This window comes from Danio rerio, chromosome 20, assembly GCF_049306965.1.
Source record: "Danio rerio strain Tuebingen ecotype United States chromosome 20, GRCz12tu, whole genome shotgun sequence".
Lineage (NCBI taxonomy): Eukaryota > Metazoa > Chordata > Actinopteri > Cypriniformes > Danionidae > Danio > Danio rerio.
Window position 1 is genome coordinate 28,513,109 of NC_133195.1, and position 20,671 is coordinate 28,533,779.

General features: G+C 39.0%; 5 non-coding genes across 5 annotated transcripts; all 5 read left to right on the plus strand.

The window, feature by feature from the left end:
• Window positions 1-65: 65 nt before the first annotated feature.
• On the plus strand, window positions 66-137 carry trnac-gca (transfer RNA cysteine (anticodon GCA)). Its single transcript has one exon. It is a non-coding gene; the product is annotated as a tRNA-Cys (tRNA).
• A 167-nt stretch (window positions 138-304) lies between these two features.
• Window positions 305-376, plus strand: trnac-gca (transfer RNA cysteine (anticodon GCA)). The gene has a single exon. It is a non-coding gene; the product is annotated as a tRNA-Cys (tRNA).
• Window positions 377-543: 167 nt separating this feature from the next.
• Window positions 544-615, plus strand: trnac-gca (transfer RNA cysteine (anticodon GCA)). Its single transcript has one exon. It is a non-coding gene; the product is annotated as a tRNA-Cys (tRNA).
• A 167-nt stretch (window positions 616-782) lies between these two features.
• On the plus strand, window positions 783-854 carry trnaf-gaa (transfer RNA phenylalanine (anticodon GAA)). Its single transcript has one exon. It is a non-coding gene; the product is annotated as a tRNA-Phe (tRNA).
• An 875-nt stretch (window positions 855-1,729) lies between these two features.
• On the plus strand, window positions 1,730-1,801 carry trnac-gca (transfer RNA cysteine (anticodon GCA)). Its single transcript has one exon. It is a non-coding gene; the product is annotated as a tRNA-Cys (tRNA).
• The last annotated feature ends 18,870 nt before the right edge of the window (window positions 1,802-20,671 follow it).

The window sequence follows — 20,671 nt, forward strand, 5'->3', positions numbered from 1 at the left end:
ATTGATTTTTAGACAGATCTTTATGAAAGAGTTTTCTATCTTTGCTAAATATAACTTGTTGTCATGGGGGTATAGCTCAGTGGTAGAGCATTTGACTGCAGATCAAGAGGTCCCTGGTTCATGTCCGGGTGCCCCCTTTGTCAAGACCTTGGATTTGTGTCTGTAACTTACCTTGATAACGGGTTGCTACATTGAAGTTGGATCTTCCTAACTGATTGACCAGTCGCTCTTTTGCCAAAATTGATTTTTAGACAGATCTTTATGAAAGAGTTTTCTTTCTTTGCTAAATAAAACTTGTTGTCATGGGGGTATAGCTCAGTGGGAGAATATTTGACTGCAGATCAAGAGGTCCCCGGTTCAAATCCGTGTGCCCCCTTTGTCAAGACCCTGGATTTGTGTCTGTAACTTACCTTGATAACGGGTTGCTACATTGAAGTTGGATCTTCCTAACTGATTGACCAGTCGCTCTTTTTCCAAAATTGATTTTTAGACAGATCTTTATGAAAGAGTTTTCTATCTTTGCTAAATATAACTTGTTGTCATGGGGGTATAGCTCAGTGGTAGAGCATTTGACTGCAGATCAAGAGGTCCCTGGTTCATATCCGGGTGCCCCCTTTGTCAAGACCTTGGATTTGTGTCTGTAACTTACCTTGATAACGGGTTGCTACATTGAAGTTGGATCTTCCTAACTGATTGACCAGTCGCTCTTTTGCCAAAATTGATTTTTAGACAGATCTTTATGAAAGAGTTTTCTTTCTTTGCTAAATAAAACTTGCTGTCATGGGGGTATAGCTCAGTGGGAGAATATTTGACTGAAGATCAAGAGGTCCCCGGTTCAAATCGGGGTGCCCCCTTTGGTAAGACCTCGGATTTGTATCTGTTGCTTATGTTTACCCTGGGTTGGTGCATAGAAGTTGGCTCTTCCTAACGGCATGACCAATCGGTTTTTAAAATTGGATTTTCAAACAGATCTTTATGAAAGAGTTTTCTTGTTTTGCTAAATAAAACTTGTTGTCATGGGGGTATAGCTCAGTGGGAGAACATTTGACTGCAGATCAAGAGAACCCAAGTCAAGTCCGGGTGCCCCCTTTGTCAAGATCTTAGATTTGTGTCCGTAACTTACCTGGACCCCGGGTTGCTACTTTGAAGTTGGATCTTCCTATCTGATTGACCAGTTGCTTTCTTTCCAAAATTGATTTTCAGACAGATCTTTATGAAAGAGTTTTCTTTCTTTGCTATACCAAACTGTTTGTCTTGAGGTATAGCTCAGTGGGAGAACATTTGACTGCAGATCAAGAGGTCCCTGGTTCAAATCCGGGTGTCCCCTTTGTCAAGACCTTGGATTTGTGTCTGTAACTTACCTTGATAACGGGTTGCTACATTGAAGTTGGATCTTCCTAACTGATTGACCAGTCGCTTTTTTTCCAAAATTGATTTTCAGACAGATCTTTATGAAAGAGTTTTCTTTCTTTGCTATACCAAACTGTTTGTCTTGAGGTATAGCTCAGTGGTAGAGCTTTTGACTGCAGATGAAGAGGTTTCCAGTTCAAATCCGGGTGCCCCCTTTGGCAAGACCTTGGAATTGTATCTGTTACTTGTGTTTACCCTTTGTTGGTACATAGAAGTTGGCTCTTCCTAACGGCATGACCAATCGGTTTTTGAAATTGCATTTTCAAACAGATCTTTATGAAAGAGTTTTCTTTCTTTGCTAAATAAAACTTGTTGTCATGGGGGTATAGCTCAGTGGTAGAGCATTTGACTGCAGATCAAGAGGTCCCCGGTTCAAATCCGGGTGCCCCCTATGGCAAGACCTTGGATTTGTATCTGTTACTTGTGTTTACCCTTTGTTGGTACATAGAAGTTGGCTCTTCCTAACGGCATAACCAATCGGTTTTTGAAATTGGATTTTCAAACAGATCTTGATGAAAGAGTTTTCTTGTTTTGCTAAATCAAAATTGTTGTCATGGGGGTATAGCTCAGTGGGAGAACACTTGACTGCAGATCAAGACATACCCAAGTCAAGTCCGGGTGCCCCCTTTGTCAAGACCTTGGATTTGTGTCCATAGCTTACATTGACCCCGGGTTGCTACTTTGAAGTTGGATTTCAGTTGTAGAGCATTTGACTGCAGATCAAGAGAACCCCAAGTCAAATCCGGGCGCCCCCTTTGTCAAGACCTTAGATTTGCATCTGTTCGGTGCCATATCATCAGTAGGTTGTGCCAATTTTGCTCTACAGCGGATGATAATGAAAATGTATATGGTAAAGAAGTAGCAGATACTATCAGATACAACTTCTATGTAGATGATTGCCTTAAATCCATTGCAACAGAGAATCCAGCAATCCAGCAGATTGTGCATCTTTTGCATCTCGAGGACTAGATGCCAGTGCATTAACAGAAATGAAACAATGGCTACATGGACCAGACCTTCTTAAATTAGAGGAAGATCCCTCTTCTAATATGCCTATCACCTATTCAATTGACTCAGATAACCCAGAGGTCAAGAAACCTATTTTTGTCAATGCACTAACTATAATGGATGAACAAAAACCTGATTGAATACTATTCCCAATGGAACAAGCTCAGGAGAGCTGTTGGATGGATTCTAAAATTTAAGAACTTCCTTAAAGCCAACCTGAAAAGAAAACAGAAAGCTAATAAGGTAATCCCTGATCCAAGTTCTAATGTTGCACACCAAATCACTGAAACAAATTTATCTGTAGTAGATCTCAAAGATGCAGAAGAATCAATCATTCGATATGTACAGGAACAGCACTTCAAAGAAGAACTCAAAGACATTCAACATGGAAATCCAGTTAATAACAGAAGTGCTATTGCCAATCCAAATCTCTTCATTGACAATGGCTTACTCAAGGTAGGAGGTAGACTTGGCAAATCGGCAATGCCACTGGAAATGATAAATCCTACTATTCTTCCGAAAAATTCTCCTGTTTTTAAATTGATTTTAAAACACATTCATAAGAATTATGGCCATTTAGGAAGAAACTACATGCTTTCCAAATTACTTCAGCACTACTGGCTACAATGTGTACATATTTAATGTATATGTAAAGAGTCTATCATGTATGGAATGTATCATATGTATAGAGTGTATGTATAAATGCATTGAGTGTAGCGTGTATATATGTATATGTAAAGAGTCTATCATGTATCATATGTGTGGAGTGTGTATGCAGTGTATATGTATTGAGTGAATAATGTGTATATGTATAGTCTATCAAGTGTGCATATGTACTATGTATAGAGTCTATCAAGTTTGCATATGTACAGAATGTATACAGTTTATTATGTGGTTTGAATCATTTTCCAGTAGCTCAGCGGTTAAGTCACTCACCTTTCACGCTGGAGACCAGGGTTCTATCCCAGACCTTGACAGGACTGTATCATGTGTATAGATGCATAGAGTGTGTATGTATAGGGTGTTTAATGTGTATATGTAAAGAGTCTATCATGTGTGTATGTGTATACAGTGTATCATGTGTATAGATGCATAGAGTGTGTATGTATAGGGTGTTTTATGTGTATATGTAAATAGTCTATAATGTATGGAATGTATCATATGTATAGAGTGTATGTTTAATGTATAGAATGTATTATGTGTGCATATTAGGGATGGGAAGATTAATCGATATGTATCGATACGCGGTCATGCGCGTGCACGATGCGAGTGCATCGGTTGAGCAGCAGAGGATGAATGAAATTTTGGAAGCAAATCGAGATGCATCGGTTTTTGCGAGATGCATCGATTTTTCCGAGATACAGCTTATATTTTTAATATAGAATGTATTTTTTATTTATTAACAAGTGTTGTCAACCTGTTTTTGGCGCATAATTTAATCGACCTACATAAAGTAAGCCTAACGGATTTGCGGATGTGTACACTTTCACTACAACTCAGTGTATCAGGTGTGCGGATGAAGCTAGTGGTGCGCCCTCAGAAAGCGCGAGAAGCAAAACAAACATTTTATTCCCCACTAAGTTTTAAATCTAAAGTATGGCAACATTATGGATTTAAGGATGGACGACATGACAGGACAGATGCAATTTGCAAAAGTGTGCCGCGCATCTGTAAAATACGTGGGCAGTACGACTAATCTGAAATCTCACTTGAAGCGGCGCCACGGTGTCGGTGTTGTTGTGAAAGCTCCATCTTCCAGTGGACCTCTATTCTGCCGCCCTATGCGCGGATATAACTGAGGACGCGCCGGTGTCGCGGACCTCTATTCTGCCACCCTATGCGCTGATATAACTGAGGACGCGCGGGTGTCGCGGACCTCTATTCTTCCGCCCTATGCGCGGATATAACTGAGAACGCAGGTGTCGCGGACCTCTATTCTTCCGCCCTATGCGCGGATATAACTGAGGACGCGCGGGTGTCGCGGACCTCTATTCTTCCGCCCTATGCGCGGATATAACTGAGGACGCGCGGGTGTCGCGGACCTCTATTCTTCCGCCCTATGCGCGGATATAACTGAGGACGCGGGTGTCGCGGACCTCTATTCTTCCGCCCTATGCGCGGATATAACTGAGGACGCGGGTGTCGCGGACCTCTATTCTGCCACCCTATGCGCGGATATAACTGAGGACAAGCGGGCGCTGATGGAGGTGTCGGCGGACATAACTGAGGATGCGGGTGGTAAGGTGGGGTGTTGCGTCTAGGTCGCCTCTATGGACGTGCCGGCCCTGTTCATCTGCAAAGATATTTATTCAGCCTAATGTCACGGAGAACGAAGGTTTTGAACACCTCCTTCTGTTAATTTTTATTTAATAATAATAATAATAATATTAATAATAATAATGATAAAATAAATGGGTGTCACGGTGGCACAGTGGGTAGTTTGACCACCTCACAGCAAGAAGATTGCTGGTTTGTTATATTTTTATTAGCCTGTTGTTTACAGTGACAGTGATGTCTCAAAGCAGCATAACACTGCTAGTTCACGACCTTAAGTTTTGAAAATTCAGTGGCACAATATATCTTTGTAAAACTTGTTTTCATAGTTGAAAAGTTAAATCACAATTCTTGTTGTGCAATGCTAAACCTTTATGTTGAAAGAGTGCAAATATATATATTTTAATATATATTGCACTTATACATTCTGTTTATCTTGAAAATACTTAAATAATATGTGCTATATGTTCTAAAATGGCCCTCTACTGTAAACTGACACTCTGGCTAATAATAATAATAATAAATAATAAATAATCAAATCAAACTCATTCAATGGCACAGCATCCTCTTTCACATAATCTCATAAACTTGATCTAATTAGTTAGTGCTGAATTATCGCATCGTATCGTGATATGGGTGTGAATCGTATCGTGTCGCATCGCAATATGTCACAAATGTATCGCTAATATATCGGATCGTATTCTTTGTATCGAGATGCGTATCGGATCGGCATTATAGCTTAGATGCCCAACCCTAGTGCATATGCATAGAGTCTGTCATGTGTGCAAATGTACAGAGTGTATCATGTGGTTTGCATCATGTTCCAGTAGCTCAGCAGTTAAGTCGCTCACCTTTCACGCTGAAGACCAGGATTCTATCCCAGACCCTGACAGGAGTGTATCATGTGTATAGATGCATAGAGTGTATATGTATAGGGTGTAAAACGTGTATATGTATAGAGTCTATCACGTGTGTACGTGTATAGAATGTATCATGTGTATATATATGTATGGAGTGTATATGTACACAGTGTATCGTGTATATATGCATAGAGTGTGTATGTATAGGGTGTATCTTGTGTATATGTACAGAGTCTATCTTGAGTGTATATGTATAGATTGTATCATGTGTGTATATGTAGAGAGTCGATCGTGTATGTGCATATATGTATAGAGTGTATCATGTGTGTATATGTAAAGAGTCTATCATATGTGTAGAGTGTATCATGTTTATATATATGAATGGAGTGTATATGTATAGAGTGTATCATGCGTGTATATGTAAATAGTCTATCATGTATCCTATGTATAGAGTGTATGTTTAATGTATAGAGTGTATCATGTGTGCATATGCATAGAGTCTATCTTGTGTGCATATGTATGGAGTGTAACATGTATATATGTATAGAGTCTATCATGTGTGCATGTGGTTTGCATCATGTTCCAGTAGCTCAGCCGTTAAGTCACTCACCTTTCACGCTTGAGACCAGGATTCTATCCCAGACCCTGACAGGAGTGTATCATGCGTTTAGATGCATAGAGTGTATATGTATAGGGTGTAAAATGTGTATATGTATAGAGTCTATCATGTGTGTATATGTAAAGAGTATATGTATAGAATGTATCATGTGTGTGTATATATGTGCAAAGTGTATCGTTTATATATGCATAGTGTATGTATAGGGTGTATCGTGTGTATATGTACAGAGTCTATCTTGAGTGTATCATTGTATATGTAGATAGTCGATCGTGTATGTGCATATATATATATATAGAGTGTATCATGTGTGTATATGTAAAGAGTCTATCATGTATGGAAAGTGTCATATTTATAGAGTGTATGTGTATATATGGATGTAAAGTATATGTATTGAGTATATAATGTGTATATGTACAGAGTCTATCAAGTGTGCATATGTATACAGTGTATATGTAAAGAGTCTATCATGTATCATATGTATAGAGTCTATCATGTGTATACAGTGTATCATGTGGTTTGCATCATGTTCCAGTAGCTCAGCGGTTAATTCACTCACCTTCCATGCTGGAGATATAGAAGTGTATTATGTATATATGTTTAGAGTGTATCATGTGTGTATATGTAAAGAGTCTATTATGTATGGAATGTATCATATGTATGGAGTGTATGGAGTGTATGTGTATCATCTGTGTATATGTAAAGAGCCTATCATGTATCATATGTGTGGAGTGTGTATGCAGTGTATATGTATTGAGTGTATAATGTGTATATGTATAGTCTATCAAGTGTGCATATGTACTATGTATAGAGTCTATCAAGTTTGCATATGTACAGAATGTATGCAGTTTATTATGTGGTTTGAATCATGTCCCAGTAGCTCAGCAGTTAAGTCACTCACCTTTCACGCTGGAGACCAGGGTTCTATCCCAGACCTTGACAGGACTGTATCATGGGTATAGATGCATAGAGTGTGTATGTATAGGGTGTTTAATGTGTATATGTATAGAGTCTATCATGTGTGTATATGTAAAGAGTATAGAGTATAGAATATATCATGTGTATATATATGTATGGAGTATATATGTTCAAAGTGTATCGTGTATATATGCATAGAGTGTGTATGTATAGGATGTATCTTGTGTATATGTACAGAGTCTATGTATAGATTGTATCATGTGTGTATATGTAGAGAGTCGATCGTGTATGTGGATATGTGTATAATGTGTGTATATGTAAAGAGTCTATCATATGTATAGAGTGTATCATGTTTATATATATATAAGAATGGAGTGTATATGTATAGAGTGTATCATGTGTGTATATGTAAAGAGTCTATCATGTATGGAAAGTATCATATTTATAGAGTGTGTGTATGGGGTGTATATATGTATGGAGTGTATGTGTATAATGTGTATATATGTATGTAAAGTATATGTATTGAGTATATAATGTGTATATGTACAGAGTCTATCATGTGTGCATATGTATACAGTGTATCATGTGGTTTGCATCATGTTCCAGTAGCTATATGTAAAGAGTCTATTATGTATGGAATCTATCATATGTATGAGTGTATGTATAAATGTATAGTGTATCATGTGTGCATATGTACAGTGTGTATATGTAAAGAGTCTATCATGTATGGAAAGTATCATATTTATAGAGTGTGTGTATGGGGTGTATATATGTATGGAGTGTATGTGTATAATGTGTATATATGTATGTAAAGTATATGTATTGAGTATATAATGTGTATATGTACAGAGTCTATCATGTGTGCATATGTATACAGTGTATCATGTGGTTTGCATCATGTTCCAGTAGCTATATGTAAAGAGTCTATTATGTATGGAATCTATCATATGTATGAGTGTATGTATAAATGTATAGTGTATCATGTGTGCATATGTACAGTGTGTATATGTATAGAGTCTATCTTGTGTGCATATGCATGGAGTGTATATGTATAGCGTGTAACGTGTATTTATGTATGCAGTGTAAATGTATAGAGTCTATCATGTGTGCATATGTACAGTGTATCATGTGGTTTGCATCATGTTCCAGTAGCTCAGCGGTTTAGTCACTCACCTTCCATGCTGGAGATATAGAAGTGTATTATGTATATATGTTTAGAGTGTATCATGTGTGTATATGTAAAGAGTCTATTATGTATGGAATGTATCATATGTATGGAGTGTATATATGTATGGAGTGTATGTGTATCATCTGTGTATATGTAAAGAGTCTATCATGTATCATATGTGTGGAGTGTGTATGCAGTGTATATGCATTGAGTGTATAATGTGTATATGTATAGTCTATCAAGTGTGCATATGTACTATGTATAGAGTCTATCAAGTTTGCATATACAGTATAAAGTATACAGTTTATTATGTGGTTTGATCCATGTTCCAGTAGCTCAGCGGTTAAGTCACTCACCTTTCACGCTGGAGACCAGGGTTCTATCCCAGACCTTGACAGGACTGTATCATGTGTATAGATGCATAGAGTGTGTATGTATAGGGTGTTTACTGTGTATATGTAAAGAGTCTATCATGTGCGTATGTGTATACAGTGTATCATATGTATAGATGCATAGAGTGTGTATGTATAGGGTGTTTTATGTGTATATGTAAATAGTCTATCATGTATGGAATGTATCATATGTATAGAGTGTATGTTTATTGTATAGAGTGTATCATGTGTGCATATGCATAGAGTCTATCTTGTGTGCATATGTATGGAGTGTAACATGTATATATGTATTGAGTCTATGATGTGTGTATATGTGTATGCAGTGTATAAATATAGAGTCTATCTTGAGTGTATATGTATGGATTGTATCATGTATCATTGTATCATATGTAAAGAGTCGATCGTGTATGTGCATATATGTATAGAGTGTATATGTAGAGTCGATCGTGTATGTGCATATATGTATAGAGTGTGTATATGTAAAGAGTCTATCATATGTATAGAGTGTATCATGTTTATATATATGAATGGAGTGTATATGTATAGAGTGTATCATGTGTGTGTGAGTGTGTATGCAGTCTATATGTATTGAGTGTATAATGTGTATATGTATAGTCTATCAAGTGTGCATATGTACTATTTATAGAGTCTATCAAGTTTGCATATGTACAGAGTGTATACAGGTTATCCTGTGGGTTGAATCATGTTCCAGTAGCTCAGCGGTTAAGTCACTCACCTTTCACGCGGGAGACCCGGGTTCTAACTCAGAGCCTGACAGGAGAGTATCATGTGTAAAGAGTCTATGTATAGAGTCTAATGTGTGCGTATGGAGTGTATATTTGTATGGAATGTATGTGTAAATTGTGTATATATGTATGCACTGTTTATGTATAGAGTGTATAATGTCTATATGTATGGAGTCTATCACAGTTTATCATGTGGTTTGCATCATGTTCCAGTAGCTCAGCGGTTCAGTCATTCACCTTTCATGCTGGAGACCTGGGTTCTATCCCAGACCTTGACAGGAATGTATCATATGTATGATGTGTATACATGTATGGTGTGTATGTGTATGTGTATCATCTGTGTATACGTAAAGAGTCTATGTGTGGAGTGTGTATAATGTGTATATGTATAGAGTCTATCAAGTGTGCATATGTACAGTGTATTCTATCATGTATAAATGTACAGTGTGTATATGTATAGAGACGATCTTGTGTGCATATTTATAGAGTGTATCATGTACATATGTATGCAGTGTATATGTATAAAGTTTAACATATGTACAGTGTATCAGTGTAGTTAAGTCACTCACCTTTCACGCTGGAGACCTGGGTTCTATCCCAGACCCTGATATGAGTGTATCTATGTATGGAATGTTTCATATGTATGATGTGTATACATGTATGGAGTGTATATATATATATATATATATGTATGGAGTGTATGTGTATATGTAAAGAGTCTATCATATGTGTGGAGTGTGTATGCAGTGTATAATGTGTATATGTATAGAGTCTATCAAGTGTGCATATGTACAGTTTATATGTATGGAGTCTATCAAGTGTGCATGTGTATACAGTTTATCATGAGGTTTGCATCATGTTCCAGTAGCTCAGCGATTAAGTCACTCACCTTTCATGCTGGAGACCAGGGTTCTATCCCAGACCTTGACAGGAGTGTATCATGTGTATAGATCCATAGAGTGTATATGTATAGGGTGTAAATATGCATAGAGTCTATCATGTGTATAGAGTGTATCATGTTTATATATATGAATGGAGTGTATATGTATAGAGTGTATCATGTGTGTGTATGTAAAGAGTCTATCATGTATGGAAAGTATCATATTTATAGAGTGCATGGGGTGTATATATGTATGGAGTGTATGTGTATATATGTTTGTTAAGTATATAATGTGTATATGTACAGAGTTTATCAAGTGTGCATATGTATACAGTGTATCATGTGGTTTGCATCATGTTCCAGTAGCTATATGTATATGTAATGAGTCTAATATGTATGGAATGTATCATGTGTATGTATAAATGTATAGAGTGTATCATGTGTGTGTATGTATAGAGTCTATCTTGTATGCATATGCATGGAGTGTATATGTATAGCGTGTAACGTGTATTTATGTATGCAGTGTAAATGTATAGAGTCTCCACTTCACTTCCTAATCTGCAATTGCCTATTTGAATATCACACTAACTGTACAAAAAAAAAAAAAAAAAAAATTACTAACACTTCCCTTCTTAGACTTTACAGACCTGAAACTTGCCTTTAGTACTTATTCATTGTTGCTCTTAGTTGTGTAAATTGCTTCCTTGTCCTCATTTGTAAGTCGCTTTGGATAAAAGCGTCTGCTAAATGACTAAATGTAAATGTAAATGTAGAGTCTATCATGTGTGCATATGTACAGAGTGTATCATGTGGTTTGCATCATGTTCCAGTAGCTCAGCAGTCAAGCCACTCACCTTTCACGCTGGAGACCTTGGTTCTGTCCCAGAACCTGACAGGAGTGTATTACGTGTATAAATGCATAGAGTGTGTATGTATAGGGTGTATAATGTGTATATGTAAAGAGTCTATCATGTATCATATGTATGAAGTGTATAAATGTATAGAGTGTATATATGTGTGACCAGATGACTTTTGTCAGTGTTAATGATTCAGCAGAGGGTAAATGAAGTGACTTACAATTAGGAGGACAATTATCTTTTATTCCACAAGTTGTAATATACAAATTGTCTCCATCTTTATTGCAAATAAGGAGGAAAAAAAAAGTAAATAAACTAAATAAAAGAAAAGAAAAAAACAAACCACTAATGGCCACCGGTTACCCAGAAAGTGAGGACAGATGAGGTACCCAAGCAGCAGTGTTTTCACCACACTCAGCTCACAGCAATCACACTGCAACCTAAAAAAACACAAAAATCAACAGTGACCAAATCACCACACAATCCCAACCACCTTTTCTCCACCGCCATCCACACAGTGCAGGGAACCCAGTGGCCACTGATGGTAAAGCAAATCCAAAACAGAACCTACAAAAGAAAGAAAAGTTTAACAAAGGAAAATACAAATTGTTGTCAACCTAGCAACATAATAAACAACCCAAATTCGCATACAACAAAAGTCAACAACAAAGATTCAATAACAAAAATATTATTGTAAGTCTAAAGTAAACGGCAACCGTGCATCCCTAAAAAGGGGAAACACAGTTTATTACAACACAGAAACCAAACACAATAAAACATCCTATAAATAAAACATGCATTAAGAGATAAAAACCCTTCTTTGTTTTAAACAATACCTCTAAGATCCTTAATTTCCCATGCTGACACTCAGGCAACAATCAGCAAACAATGATCCCGTAATAGCACTAGAAATAAAAAGGATAATATCATTAAAACACAATACTAAAAACGGTTTATTAAAATTATAAAACAACTACCTCTTTAAATAAGTTCGCAATGAAGATCTGGCAGCATTAAATGTTGTTTGCTCATCAGCTACCCCTCACGTGAAGTGTTGACTCTATAAATGTCAGTTTATGCATGCGTTAAAAAAAAAAGGAAACTCCGCGAGAAAGAGAGACTGCACATCACACAAATAAACTTGCTACCTACCAGCCTTTACGTGCCGCGACCAGAATGCAACAACGACAGCAAAATGGCAAACAAACTTTGACTCACTTATATAGCGCTGAGCAATCTACAACCTGTTGTTAATTTACGCCGCAATCAGGAAATAAAGTGTCCGCACATAAACAACAACACTTCCTTGCATGGCGCTAAGCCTGCTGGGACTTGTAGTGCCCAGACATGGTCTCATTACAATCTACCCCCCAAAATTTAAATCGACGTCTCGTCGATTAACTTAAACCACTACAACCATGGGCGAAACAAACCATTTAGGACATTGCTGGACAGCCCCGTTACTGGAAGAGCAACATGGCTATGCAACTCAGCTTCACTGACATGTACAGGCCGAGGAAGATGGTATGGGTTTGAATGCTGTCCAGCTCTTGCTCTTCTCGTACGCCTTACAACCGCTCCTTCCGGCCGTGGAGCAGACTGGTCCTCCACATCAACCACTACAGGTAAAGATGGACTAATATCTTCTATTATTTGTGTTCTAGGTTGCGGATTAACTTTTTCTTGAGATAACACACCCCCAGGCCCCAGGGACATCATTACAATATCTCCCTCTTCATCAGTGAAGTTTTCTTGATAGTCTGCCTGATCTAAAAGGCCAAAATCATTTGGGGGGGTATAGGCTGGACGCAGTTCAGAACGATGGAGGTTTCTAATATTGCCACCTTCTACAGGAACAATAGCATACACAGCTCCAAGTTCATCAAGGCACCGCACTACTTTGTAAGGGGTTGAATCCCAAGCATCTTGAATCTTGTTCCTGCCTTTTATGTTGTGAGCTCTTCGATACACAAGCTGGCCTTCTTTTAGCTTCTCATGTCGCACAAGCTGGTCATTTGTTCGAGCACGATGTTCTGTGGCACACTGAAGACGAGCTCGGGCATTGTTGAATATTCTTTCCAAGTTGTCCTTATGGTACACCATAAAGCAAGATGGTCTGGCCAGCGACACTTTTCCTTTGGTGGCAATGTACGAAGCAAATCATGCATGGTTCTATTAAACCTTTCGCATTGCCCATTTCCTTGTGGTCGGTAAGGTGTGGTGCGAGTCTTTGAAATGCCATATAGTTTGCATAACTCGTAGATCAACTTGCTTTCAAAGCACCTTCCTTGATCGGAATGGATTTGTCGTGGTACTCCAAACAAGTAGAACCAACGCTCCACTAAAACACGTGCCACTGTTACTGCAGTTTGATCTTTAGTTGGGATAGCTTGTGAGAACTTTGAAAACACATCAGTCATAACTAGTACATTTTCAAGCCCATTTGATGCAGGTTCCAGTAATGTGAAGTCAATAGCCAGGATGTCCAATGGTCTCTCGGCCATCAGGTGCCCCATGAAACTTCGCACTCTTGGTCGTACCACTTTAGCTAGAGTGCAACGCTGACATCACTTGCACCATTCCTCAATAAACTTAAACATACCTGGCCAATAACAACGAGTTCTCACTAAACTTGCGGTCCGCTCAATGCCTTGATGCCCATGATCATCATGTAGACTGGGCAAGACTCTTTCCCTGAGTACAGATGGTAATACAACCTGGCGGATTTCTCGATGTTCCTCTTGAGGATGAAACTTTCGGTACAACACTCCCTCCATCTTCACCAGCTTCCCCCACTGCCGCACGAGTTCCAGCACCTCTGATGACTCCATTGCTCTCTCTTGTGCATCAGGGGTCTTTTGGTGATTCCAATAAACAAGAAAACGCCCAATCGCAGGATCCGCTTCCTGTAACGCACCAAGATCTTTCCTAGGCTGTTCTGGAAAGACAGACATGGTTTCACTGGCAACTGTGTGACAACTGTTGGGACCATACTGATGTAACTCCTTTGGCACTGGAGTCGTTAAAGCAAGTTCAACCACAGATGTAGTTTTTCTAGAAAGAGCATCAGCATTAACATTTGAACGTCCAGGCTTGTATTTTATTTCCAAATCGAAATCTGCCAGTTGATTAGCCCAACGCTGTTCCAATGCTCCCAACTTTGCAGTCTGCAAGTGGCTAAGTGGATTATTATCAGTGTACACAAAGCACTTCTGGCCCAACAAGTACTCCCTGAACTTTTCTGTAACAGCCCATTTCAGGGCCAAAAACTCCAATTTCATAGAGCTGTAATTTTGCATGTTACGTTCAGGTGGTCGCAATCCACGGCTTGCAAAAGCCACTGGTCGATGTTTACCTCCATGTTCTTGAGACAACACAGCGCCCAGACCTTGGTGACTTGCATCAATGTCCAGAATAAAGGGCTTACTAAAATCAGCATAAGCCAGAACAGGAGCGTTAGTCAGAGCCATTTTAAGGGCTTGGAAAGCATGTTCACAAGAATCAGTCCAATTGGACCCCAGGTTAATCTTAGGTCGTTTACTCTTTTGCCCCCTAATCAGCTCCGCTACCAATGCATTCAAGGGTCCAGCCATTTTTGAAAAGTCCTTTACAAACCGTCGATAGTAGCTAGCAAAGCCAAGGAAAGATCTGAGTTCTTGAAGACTTTGTGGCTGATTCCACTTAGCTACGGCCGATATCTTCTCTGGATCTGTGCTAACCCCAGTGGAAGAGACCACATGCCCCAAATAACGTACTTCTGACCGGAAAAAGCAACATTTACTGAGTTTTATCTTAAGGTTTTGTTGTCTCAGCCTATCCAGCACCAGCCCCAGTCATTGAATATGTTGCTTAATAGTTGTTGAGAAAACAATCACATCATCCAAGTAGAGCAGCAGCGACTGAAAACTCTGGTCCCCAAAAATTCTCTCCATTAATCTTTGAAAAGTGCTTGGGGCATTGCACAGTCCAAATGGCATCCTGTTAAATTCAAACAGCCCAAATGGGGTACAAAAAGCAGTCTTGAATCGATCAGATTCCGCTACCGGTACCTGATTATATCCACTTGCCAGATCCAAAGTTGAAAACCACTTTGCTCCAGTCAATGCATCCAGCGACTCTTCTATCCTTGGCAAAGGGTAGGCATCCTTACGGGTTCTGGCATTCAGCTGGCGGTAGTCAATACACATCCTCAAAGAACCATCTTTCTTTTTCACCAATACAATTGGGGAGGCATATGGGCTACTGCTCTCCCTAATAATGTGGCTGTCCAACAACTGTCTAATGTGAGCCTTCACATCTTCAAACTGACTGGGGGGAATTCTACGATAGCGTTGGCGTACTGGTGTATCATCTACTAAGGGGATTTGATGGTCTATTAAATTTGTACATCCCAAATCGCCATCATGTTTTGAAAAGACGTCTGAATATTTCATTAACAATCTCTTAACTTCCTCCTCCTCAATCTCTGAAAGCCCAGACAGTTCTACGCCTTGCATATCAATGCTTGACTCCGATGTAACAGCATGGCACTAAACAACCACTACATTAGGGTCCTGTGACCTATCACCCTGAAAGAAAATGCCCTGAGATGAACTTATGATTTCAACATTAAGCAAACTACCCATTCTAATTCTGGGGGGCAAATATAAAGGTTCTGTGCCGACATTAACTATAGGTACATGAACTATACCTTGTACACACTGCAGCATAGCAGATGAGATTAGCACTCCAGCGGGTAACCCCCCGTTCTCTGGGTTTTGGGGTTCTAAAACCACTACTGTCCCACTGTGTATATTCTTTGGGCACAAAGCAGGCACTAACCTCATAGTTCCAGCTGGAATCTGAACAGGTTGGCAGGACTGCACTCTGGCATACCCAACAAAGCCAGGAACAGGGGCATCCTCCACCCTGTGACACTGGGATAGGGCGTCTCTCCAACCTTGTTCTGCCTGCCTAACCTGTGGAACTGAAAATAGTGCTGGGCCATGTTTTTCAAACAAATCATTATAACATTGTCCTATAATGTTCATGCCCAAGAGGCCAGGAGTAAATTCTTTCTTTTGATGAAAAAAAACATCAACTGGATCTTTCACAACCAAAATGCCCTGTCCTCGAAGGGTTTGTCCCAACACTTTCACGTCAGTTTCAAAATAACCCACATAGGGGATCTCAAGGCCATTAGCTGCTTTTAATTGAAGCCAGTTACATTTCTTGAGACCATTCACCCCTAATTGATGGAAATGTTTCTCAAAAAATGACTCTGTTATCGTGGTTACCATGGATCCTGTATCCAACAAACAAGAAATATCTACTCCCATCCCAATCTGTGCATTTACAAGAGGGCATTTGCCCACGAGTCGCTGTAAAATAGTAGGGCAAACGGGTGACTTTGGAGCTTCCCTAGTCCCTTCAACAATCTGGCTTAAAATTGCAGTAGGGGCTACAGTATCGGATTCCCCAACTGAAATCTCATTTACATTTGCCTGAGGTGATCCGGAGTTTGACTCTGTAGGCCAAGGTGAACGACAAAATCTGGCAATGTGCCCCATTTTGTTACAACGTAGGCATCGCCGCAATGTATTTTGCCTTGGTAAAGCAACAGCAGGGGGATCATTCTTTGTAGGCATAAGTCTATCAAGACGCTGGGTAAGATCATTTAATTGTGCTTGTTGCTGTCTCAACATTTCTTTCATTTCTTTTAACTCTGTTGATTCCTGGAATCTAACCTTAGGTTCCTGGTCAACTACCCTGGTTTGAGTGGCATTACACCATGGCTGGGAATATGAAAGAGTTGCTTCCCCGCTCCCCTCTTCTACCCATCTAAGAGCCTCACGTCGAACCTCGAGCAACGTAAGAGAAGGCTTCTCCCTCACAAGTCGTTTCAACTCACGTTTTAGCGTTACATCTTGGACATATTCAACAAACTGATCGCGAAGCACTCTATCGGAATTGGGAACACTACCTGGATTACTATTAAGAATCAAGTCCATCAATGACATTAAAGCATGAGAAAATTCAGTCAATGATTCACCTTCTTTCTGTTTTCGCTCATAAAACCTCTGCTGTAATTGTACAAATGTCTGTTTTCCCCCATACAAATCTTTTAAAACTTCAAAAACAGACTCTGGAGTTTGTCTAGTAACAGGTGGATGAAGTTTTACCTCCATTCTAGCTTCTCCCCCAAGATGATCCAACAGAAAGACCACCTTTTCTTTATCAGCCCAACCTCTACCCTCAATACACACCTTATCCTCGTCAATCCAGTCCTCAATACTCAATTTAGAGTCCATGTTCCCATAAAAACGTGGGCACTTCCTCTCTCGGGGCACATAAAGCATTCTGTTAAAAGACACTGAAGATGGGTCATTAGAAACAGAAGGGTGAGGTTGGCTAGGGGCATCACTGCTAGATGGGGGACGCAGTCTCATCAACTCCTCATTCTGTGCTTGTAAGCTTTGAACCCGCTCCCTCAAGTCCATTAGTTCTTGCTCCATATCTGTTGGTGAATTCTGGAAGACAGTTCAATCAGCACAATGACATCCAGGGTCCACAAAGCAGAGTCTGCGAAATCCTTTATGCACGGTCACCGTTTACTTACACTGAACTTATGAAACTTATAAAAACATTTAAAGTTGCACAATCGATAGAGTAAGACACTTCACAACAGCCTCTGCTAAATTAAATAAATTTTAAATAAACCCTGCCGACTACGCCAATTGTGACCAGATGACTTTTGTCAGTGTTAATGATTCAGCAGAGGGTAAATGAAGTGACTTACAATTAGGAGGACAATTATCTTTTATTCCACAAGTAGTAATATACAAATTGTCTCCATCTTTATTGCAAATAAGGAGGAAAAAAAAGTAAATAAACTAAATAAAAGAAAAGAAAAAAACAAACCACTAATGGCCACCGGTTACCCAGAAAGTGAGGACAGATGAGGTACCCAAGCAGCAGTGTTTTCACCACACTCAGCTCGCAGCAATCACACTGCAACCTAAAAAAACACAAAAATCAACAGTGACCAAATCACCACACAATCCCAACCACCTTTTCTCCACCGCCATCCACACAGTGCAGGGAACCCAGTGGCCACTGATGGTAAAGCAAATCCAAAACAGAACCTACAAAAGAAAGAAAAGTTTAACAAAGGAAAATACAAATTGTTGTCAACCTAGCAACATAATAAACAACCCAAATTCGCATACAACAAAAGTCAACAACAAAGATTCAATAACAAAAATATTATTGTAAGTCTAAAGTAAACGGCAACCGTGCATCCCTAAAAAGGGGAAACACAGTTTATTACAACACAGAAACCAAACACAATAAAACATCCTATAAATAAAACATGCATTAAGAGATAAAAACCCTTCTTTGTTTTAAACAGTACCTCTAAGATCCTTAATTTCCCATGCTGACACTCAGGCAACAATCAGCAAACAATGATCCCGTAATAGCACTAGAAATAAAAAGGATAATATCATTAAAACACAATACTAAAAACGGTTTATTAAAATTATAAAACAACTACCTCTTTAAATAAGTTCGCAATGAAGATCTGGCAGCATTAAATGTTGTTTGCTCATCAGCTACCCCTCACGTGAAGTGTTGACTCTATAAATGTCAGTTTATGCATGCGTTAAAAAAAAAAGGAAACTCCGCGAGAAAGAGAGACCGCACATCACACAAATAAACTTGCTACCTACCGGCCTTTACGTGCCGCGACCAGAATGCAACAACGACAGCAAAATGGCAAACAAACTTTGACTCACTTATATAGCGCTGAGCAATCTACAACCTGTTGTTAATTTACGCCGCAATCAGGAAATAAAGTGTCCGCACATAAACAACAACACTTCCTTGCATGGCGCTAAGCCTGCTGGGACTTGTAGTGCCCAGACATGGTCTCATTACATATGTATGCAGTGTATATGTAAAGAGTCTATCATGTATGGAATGTATCATATGTATATATGTATAGGGTGTATAATGTGTATGTGTAAAGAGTCTTTCATGTATGGAATGTATCATATGTATAGAGTGTGTGTATATATGTTTGGAGTGTATATGTATAGAGTCTATCATGTGTGCATATGTATAGAGCCTGTCTTGTGTGCGTATATATAGAGTGTGTCATGTGTATGGAGTGTATATGTATAGGGTGTATGATGTTTATATGTATAGAGTCTATCAAGTGTGCATATATACAGTGTATCATGTGGTTTGCATCATGTTCCAGTAGCTCTGCGGTTAAGTCACGCTGGACACCTGGGTTCTATCCCAGAACCCGACAGGAGTATATCATGTGTATATATGCATAGAGTGTGTATGTATAGAGTTTATCATGTGTGTATATGTAAAGAATCTATTATGTATGGAATGTATCCTGTGTAAATATATATGGAGTGTATAATGTGTATATGTATAGAGTCTATCATGTGTGCATATGTACAAAATGTGTCGTGTGTATATGTATGGAGTCTATCATGTATTAAATGTATCGTGTGTATATTTATAGAGAGTGTATATGTACAGTGTGTCGTGTATATATCCATAGAGTGTTTACAGTGTATTATGTGGTTTGCAGCATGTTCCAGTAGCTCAGCGGTTAAGTCATTCACCTTTCACACTAGAGACCGGGGTTCTGTCCCAGACCCTGACAGGAGTGTATCATGTGTATATGTGTATTGAGTGTTTCATGTGTGTATATGTAAAGAGTCTATCATGTGTGGAATGTATATATGTATGGAGTGTATATGTATATAGTGTATACAATGTATCATGTGGTTTGGACTCACGGATGTAAAGCTCAGTGGTAGAGCATTTTACTGCAGATCAAGAGGTCCCCGGTTCAAATCCAGGTACCCCTTTGCCAAGACCTTGAGTTTGTGTCTGTAACTTACCTAGTTCCTGGGTTGGTACATTGAAGTTGGCTCTAACTGCATGACCAATAGGTTTTTGAAAATGGATTTTCAAACAGATCTTTACAAAAGAGTTTTCTTGTTTTGCTACACCAAAATCTTCGTCATAGGGGTAAAGCACAGTGGTAGAGCATTTGTTTGCAGGTCAAGAGGTCCACGATTTAAATTCGTGTTCCTCCTTTGGCACGACCTTGGATTTGTGTCTTTAACTTAGCTTGACCTTGGGTTGGTACATTGAAGTTGGATCTTCCTTACTGCATGACCAATGCTTTTTTGAAAATGGATTTTCCTACAGATCTTTATGAAAGAGTTTTCTTTCTTTGCTATAGCAACAATTTTGTCATGGGGGTATACCTCTGTGGTAGAGCATTTGACTGCAGTTCAAGAGGTACTCAGTTCAAATATCAGTGCCCCCTTTGGCAAGACCTTGGATTTGTGTCTGTAACTTACTTTGACCCTGGGTTGGTATATTGAAGTTGGCTCTTCCGAACGGCATAACCTATTGCTTTTTTTTGCAAATTAATTTTCAAACAGGCATTTATGATTTTTTTTTTGTTGTTGTTGTTGTTGCTATACCAAAGTCTTTGCCATGGGGGTATAACTCAGTGATAGAGCATT